The following is a 7,992-nucleotide window of genomic DNA, read 5'->3' as shown; positions in this document are numbered from 1 at the left end:
CCACATGTGACGACCCCGGGCTGGACTCCGCTTCGTCCACGGTGAAAGCCGATCCGGTGATCCACAACGCGAAGTTGATGTATTCCCTCAGTGACCAGCACTGAGTCTTTGCAACTTTACAGATCTTCTTTATGCACCAAGAGCTTGTAACACTCCAAAGAGAAAGGAAAAATTGAAAATCGCATCATATGACCCCTTTAAGGACCAGTGTTGGGCAGTAACGCATTACTTTGGAACGCGTTACTGTAATTTGATTACTTTTTTAGTAACGGAGTAATTTAACGCGTTATAATTTTCAAAATAGTAATTAGAGTATAGTTACAAGCCGAGGTCTCTATACGCAACAGAGTGCGGCGTGGGACAAGATGTGCGAGTGCTGCTGCGGGCGGGTAGACGCTCGTGTGTGTGCGGGATGCGGAAGAATAAAATGATTCACGGGACTCCCGCAAAATAGAAATATCTAAACATTAAATATCTAAAACAAATAAATTGTTATTCATCTATTGCACAAAAGCAACATGAACCAATATAAAATATAAACGATTAACAGGTGCAAGTATATGCAGAGTTTCTATTTAGGCTGTAGCACGTGTTTGCAGCATTGAGCAATGCAGTGCTGAAATTTGCGTGCTCACGAATCCTCTCATTATAACACACGCATTGTAGACATTATGAAAGCTTCATTATGCTTATATTTATTGTGTTATAACAGAGATTTGTGAGATTGTGATGAACTGAGATGTCTTTTAGAGATTATAAATGCAGCGCTCTTTGCTGGTATTCTGCCATGCCAAACCATGCACGCAGCAGCCGCTGCTTTAGTTAAAAACAAGTGTTCTGTGAATGTTGATGCTTTAATAACAAATATTTATCGGGAGCGTGTATGCTGGGATTTCATAAATTTCATGGAGAAAAAAGTAACGTAACTAGTAATGTAACTAATTACTTTTGAAATTAAGTAATCAGAAAAGTAACGTGATTACTTTTAAAAGGAGTAATCAGTAATTTGATTACATTTTCAGAGTAACTTGCCCAACACTGTTAAGGATACACAATCGCTTCGCTTACTAGCTATTGATGCAACTGCAAACACAGTTAAAGACTGCTGAATCACCAGCAATCACACACACTCAAACATCATCGTACACACAAACACACCCCTAGTATTCCATTAAACATCACACAGAAGTGGGAGGGTGAAAGACAAATAGAGACAGAAAAGAATAGGGAGGGAAAGAGTAATGCAGTAATTGAATGAAGGCAAGAGGGGGAAAAAAAACTAGATGAAAAAAAGCACATCTTCGGGGGTACATCTTCCCAGTGATAACAACACAAGTGTTGAAGCTCACTGTGATTGGAACATACAAATAAAAAAGCATGTTTGTTTTTCCAGGCGAACGAGTATATGAGCATCTGTTACAGGGAGGTCCCTCTCTTTATCTCAGTCAGCAGAGATCTTTCTCCTGCCACTCCATGCCGGGCAACCTCACTTCCACATGCATCCACGCTCCACGGAACCCCACCGCTAATGCAAAATTACATATTTATGCATTTATTTGCGCATTCACCATTTCACCCAAGCTGAGCCAATGTGACTCGCGGCATCCCTGCAAGGTTCATTGGTCACACTGTTTTGCCGTCAAACCTGAGCATGCATCTGACAGAAGAGAGGAAAACAACACACAGATGCTAAGAATCACCTGACCTCTGTAATCATTACACTGCCACACTTAACCCTGGTACAAATGTTCTCCTATTTAGCAGTGCTAATGTCCTAAATACAAGCAAACTACAGGGCAAACAATGCGAAAGAAATCTGTGTAACATCCTGCTGGCACAGAATGAAAAAGCAGCAAGCAGGAAACAACTTTTTTTGAAGCAAGATAATGTTAATGTGTAATAGAACGGCAACTGAGTGTCTGCCTTAATTGTTCAGAAACAGCTAAGGAAAAAAAACATTGGTTCTATTGCTCTGCCAAGGATATATTACTGCATACATTCATTCAAAATCTCATTTGGTGGCCTGCTTTAAATAAAAGTTAAAATATGATCTGGACATGTTCTTAAGACAATTTGTGAGATTCACTTATTAAAGAGCAGGTTATATGGTATTTTAAAGTGTCCTAATATTGTGTTGGAGTCCCCTGCAACAGGTTTAATATTAGAATCATTTTTCAATGATTTGGAAACGATTCGTTCAAAACAGAAGATTCGTGTAAACTCCTTCCTTCCAGCTGGCCAAGTCTGTGATTGGTCTTTCCATATACAATGGGTGTCGGAAACGCCCATTACCATAATTAATTTTTTGCTCCGGAGGGTTACTTGTAAACAAAGATGCTATAAGGTTACAAAAAAGGCATCGATATTACCTTATCAATTCGAGCCTGAGTCAGAGGATGATACCGATGCAGTCGCTCAACCGGAAACTCCATCGTAAGCATGACTTGATCAGGACGTTTCTCAGTGGTAAGTTTAAACTTTGTATGTGGTACTTTACATGATGTGACAGCAGTTTTATTGCATTAATTATTATTTACTTATTTGAGGTGCACGTGTGGGAACTCTGTTAAAATACCCAGTGAGGCTGAAAACACAGTGCTTCTCGTCATGATGTAAACACACTAACTAGCGGAAGTGTTTGTGGGCAGGTCAGAGTGTTCGTATTTCGCGGGCAGGCAGGGATTATGCAAATGTGTTATCTTGTGATGTATATAGGTATCAGGCAGAAGATTCGAAAATTTGACGACTCGTTAAGGCGGTTCAGATTCGACTCTTTCTTTTGAGAGACAATATCCAGGGGTGCACATAAGTGGTCCGCAGGTCCGCATGCATGACCAAAACAAGAAATGCGCTGTGTAAATTAGTTCAGAGCGTGCATTTGCGTACTGACATGGTTGACAGCTATTAATGAACAATTACCATTTTAGATTGACAAACTGTACAGTACAAGATTTCTATTCAAACTGAAAGCATAAATCTAGGCTAACGTTTTCAAAGCACAATGCAAAACTGTGACAATCGGCAGCGTTAAACCCAGAAGCGCATATACTTACTTGCCGGCAACCCGCCAAAATAAAAGCTTGCTGATTTTAAGTTTGAAAATGAAAAATTCAAATAATTCAAATTAAAAATAATAATTAAGCTTCAAATTAAAATAATAATAAAAATAATAAAAATATTTAGCATTTTATTTTTAAGTTTACTATAAAATAATTGTGTTTGTATACAATACTCCCTTTTTATTTTTAAATAAAATAGTATTATCACACTTTATTATTTAGTTTTTTTTTTTTGTTTTTTTTTTTACTAAATAAAGTGCAATAATAGTATCACTATTATTAATTTATTTTTTATAGTTATATTTGATGGGTCACACCATGTGCCGCCGTGCGAGGACCAAACCAAATCTCCAGGTTCTCATATTAGAACCAGGCTGAAAAACGTATGTGCACCCCTGACAATATATTTATTTATCATGCACTTTTTTGATTAACAACTTTGCAGACTGTTTAAATTGAAGGATTGCTACATTAGAAACGTGCAAAAAAGATATTTTTCAAAAACCCATATGACCTGCTCTTTAACCCATAATCAAAAGGAACGAACATTTCTGGTCGAAACTTCCTTCCTTCATTCCTTCATTATTTATTCATGTGACCTCGTAATCTTTAATAAATATAAATAACACCCCCCACACGCACACACTTTTCAATCACTTCTTGTCTACTCTGATGACGTTTACACTGTTGCAAAAATGGGACAATAATTTCTCCTCTCCAGCAATCTACCACTCACATGAGATCACAGCAATTAGCAAACAACAACAATCCAATCAATTACCAATGGACAAAACCAAGCCCTGCCATACATTTTTTTATCGTTCAAAAAGCCGTTTTATTCGGATATACATCACAATATGGAAGACAATCACATTCACAACTAGGCCTGTCGCAATAATCAATATATCGACTTATCGCGCAATATATGTACATGACCTCAATAATTTTCGGTGACGCAATATATCGCCCATTATATTTACTTTAAATATAATTAAATTGAATTAAAACATTTTCTTCAATATATTAAAATTAATGTCATCATGTTTTGTACATTCCACTTGCGCCTGTGTCTTTTGCAGCTTCTCGTACATAACGTGGTGTAGTCATGAGGTGCTAGTTCTAATTTAAAAAATGCTTCTTTGTGCATTTTTCTTTTTTTGTTACTTTGCACTTTTTGTTAGAAAATGTTTATTTACTATTTATTCAGGTTTTTTAAGGTATCTAATATTTTGATACTTAATTTCCATGATCTAAATATTCTTACAAATTAAAAGTTTATTGTCATTTGGAAGTGTGTAGGCCGCCTTGCATTATTATGCTGTTACATTACGATTATATATTCAGTGGCATAAAATGGTCTTTAAAATGACAATAATATCGCTTATCGCAATTATTTCTGGGGCAATATATCGCACAACAAAAAGTTGTTATCATGACAGGCCTATTCACAACATCTGACTTTAAAGCACCTCCTGCTATCCTCATTACCATAATACAGAAACGTATGCTGATTTTTTTTTTTTAAAGTGTACAGTAAAAAAAAAATTTTTTTTTAAATAATAATACAGTAATGAGAATCCAATTGCAAATTTGAGAATTTGGAAATTCAAAATGTTACAAAACGTCCAAATGCACAATGGTAATTTGAATTTAAGAGCCGGCAGTAATTACTTGTAATTAGACAATGTCAAAATGCTAAATGTTTTGAGGGTCCCAAAATTAGGCTTCATTTCCTTTAGACAAATTTCTAAATACATTATTTCTCCAGCTTTTTCAATGAAATGATACCAGAGCACGTTTTGATGAGATTTACCTGAAATTTTATCCTTATGCGACAGCATGCAGGATCTTCTACTTCCACTAACGAAGGCCTTATTTTCCATTTTAGCCCAATTCAACAGGTACATCCCCCACACTGTTTCACGCTAAACAATCCCCCACTGCTCATTAAGTGCCTCTAGTCATATTTTTAACACAACAGTCTGAGCTAGTAGATATAGCTACCCCATTTATAGCTAGTAGTCACACCACTGAGACCTGAGTCACGGTATAGGCTGACATTACTACCATCGCCCATGTCTGAGGAGGGAGGCTGAACAGTACAATTCTCCCCTAATTCGAAGGAACAGATGCTCAGCAGGGTAAACACAGCTTGATATGCACAACAATAAATTGCATCAGTCGGCTGGAGTAATAACTAGAGAAGAAAACTTCTTGATAGTTCCAAACACCCCCACCCTACAGGTTATGTCAAGTTTAAAGCATGCACAAGCACACCCACACACATGAACGCATACACAAGTGGTTGTTCGGCTGTGATATCTGCTTACTGATGTCCTCGAGAAAAATATTTACTAAATTCCCTTGAAACACGAATGGTATTTGTGCAAACACACTACAGCACTCCCACATTTAAACACATAACGAGCGTACTGTTTGCTAATCTATCAGATGACACAGTGATCTCAATGAGTTTCAATCACTCTCACTTGGTTGACAACAATCCTTCAGCCATGGGATGGATTCTCCTGGATTATGGTGGACCTGCAGGGATAGGCTTAAATGTGATCACAGCATATTTCATAAGGACTGACCTTTCTCTTCTGATTATTTTGTGGGCATACTAAACATCTCTCCTAAATTTCCACAAAATAAATCATCCTCACACCAGCAAAAGATTAGCTTGTGAACATCCCCTCTGGGCCTTAAAACAATAAGGTGGCTTTCCAGTTTCCACACAAAGAGACTTTGTGAATGTGACATGGTAAACAAACTAACCTGCTATGATTTGTCTCACAGGACTATCAGCCCTCCAAAACATCAAGATAACATTTTTGCCAGAGGGAAAAACAAGTTTAAACCTAAAAACAATAAACATAACCTGACATTTTGAGGGTCAGAAGTCCTCAAGTGGCCTTCACGAGAGTACCATGTACACAAAATATACATTATCAACGGCGAATAGCTCCTCCAAAAATGAAATAATTTTACAATAATGTTGTGTAAAACCTGTTTGACTCATTTTCTTCTGTGAAACACAAAGGATGTTTGTCAGAATGACAGCCTCACATTCACTCTCATTGTATGGGAAAACATACAATAGAAGTCAATAGTAACTGAGGCGTTCTGCTAAACGTTCATTTTTACCTGAATTACTACCTCTTTAATATTAAAAACTGTTGTAATGGGGGGGGGGGGCTTATATCGTATTTTGATATTTTAAAGCCATTTGTCACGACTAATGTCACCGTTTTATCATCTCCTCAGGCTGCTGAGGCTAACGATCACAAGACACCCGGTGACGGAGATCTTCAAACCGTCAATATCGCAAACGAATCTTAATTTAACATTCGTACTTTAACATAACACAAACCAGAAAGCCGACGTGCCTCGTGTTCTTCTCTTTCTGACACAACTGGGCAGGTTTTGTTCTCCTCACAGGACAGAGAATCGAAGCTCCTCGCGGGGAACAAATTGCAGGGTTTCCCTTTCGACGCAATAGCGCGAGGACACACCCAGAGAGGCGCGAGAGAGGCGCGGTGGACTTTACCCAAGGGGGTGACGTCAGAGGGATCGACTGATTACCTCTTTATCAATCAGCAGTCTTCATTTCTCTTCACGTGAAATGTACCCGTTTATTTCTGCCCATTAAAAGACCCTATTAGCCAGTACTGGAGAACGTGCAGACCTCAACGTAATATGACTGCACTGACAGAAATGATGAAATGGCACTAAAATACGCTAATACATACACACATAAATAAGATCAAGAACGATAAGCGTAGCGTTCACATGAAATTGAGACGTTACTGGAATACCAACAAAAAGCAATTTTCACAGTTGAACTAGTGTAATATCTGTAAACGATTAAATTGCTCACTGCAGAAAGTATTACTTGCAACCGGCAAAAACACGTCTCGTGAACAAATACGGCGCGGCTCTGAGGAACAAGATGCAACATGCAGGCGCACACCTGTGGATAGGAAAATCAAAGTGAAGGAAATGAGTAGAATAAAACAGGAAAAATAAACCTACCTTGGGTCTGAAGGGTTGTCAGAAAGAGTGAAAGCCGCACATGGGGCGTTCCTCCTCATTCAGTGCATCGAGAAACAAGCTCTGCTCCTCAAAAACAAGCCTTCTCCTCAAAACTCCCAATGAAGAAAGACGCAAAACGTCTGTAAGTAAACGCTTGCGCGGATAGGCAATGTCTTTCTTCGCGTACAACCCGTGTTTGTTTACTCTGCATCTGGAAACTAACTTTAGAATTGGTGCCAGTCAACCAGCAGGATGGAATTGGTCGCTTTTCCTACATGTAGAATGTGACCTCCGCGTTTAGGCTAAAAACGTATATAAACTTCTTATATCACGCCGCTGAGAAGTAAGAAGCCCGTCTGCTCGAACCAATCCAACAGCTTTTTCTCGTCCAGAGAAAAGAGGAAATAATCACAAGAGAGATCGAGGAATGTTCCGCTTTGGTTACGGAACGCAAACGCAACAGATCCAAGTTTTGTTTGGTTTTCAATCTTGTTTTCTACGTATTAACTGCTCTATTTGTTGCCCGCCGGGAAAAGCGCGGATAAACGCAACCTTTCACCGCGCAACGAAAAAGACAGTTTAAATCACTGGTCGCCGTGGCTGGGAATCGAAAGAGGGAAGATAAAGATTCAGTCTGAGGGCTGGGAGAGCTGCGGCGGAGAGGGAGGGACTTGTGTGGGATCAGTCATTTAAGGTGGATCATAAGGAAAATTGAAGCAAATGAATGGTCAGATATTGGAATTCCTACCACCTCGAGTTGCTAGACAGGGTAAATTATAAAGCCAGATATGTAACTATGGACGCAGTGGTGTGGAACAGGGATATTTTTACACGATTAGAAGAATATTTACAGATGGTTGGAAAAGACCCTGATTTTACTCATAAAGCCAGCGGTGTC

General features: G+C 38.6%; 1 protein-coding gene across 3 annotated transcripts in view; it reads right to left on the bottom strand.

Annotated features, from left to right (window-relative positions):
• Positions 1 to 7,777, bottom strand: part of LOC107675831 (plasma membrane calcium-transporting ATPase 1-like) — a 138,346-nt gene extending 130,569 nt beyond the window's left edge. Inside the window, exon 1 of one of the 3 annotated variants that reach the window (XM_016470304.1) lies at positions 7,095 to 7,777. The gene's annotated coding sequence lies outside the window, so the exon portion shown is untranslated. Of the gene's footprint in view, positions 1 to 6,432; positions 6,556 to 7,094 lie in introns of those variants that run through there. The other 2 variants (XM_016470302.1, XM_016470303.1) reach the window with 2 other exon arrangements.
• Positions 7,778 to 7,992: the final 215 nt, after the last annotated feature.

The sequence above is a fragment of the Sinocyclocheilus anshuiensis genome, unplaced genomic scaffold (assembly GCF_001515605.1).
Source record: "Sinocyclocheilus anshuiensis isolate Anshui unplaced genomic scaffold, SAMN03320099.WGS_v1.1 scaffold1640, whole genome shotgun sequence".
NCBI lineage: Eukaryota > Metazoa > Chordata > Actinopteri > Cypriniformes > Cyprinidae > Sinocyclocheilus > Sinocyclocheilus anshuiensis.
This window is presented reverse-complemented; position numbering and strand designations above follow the sequence as displayed.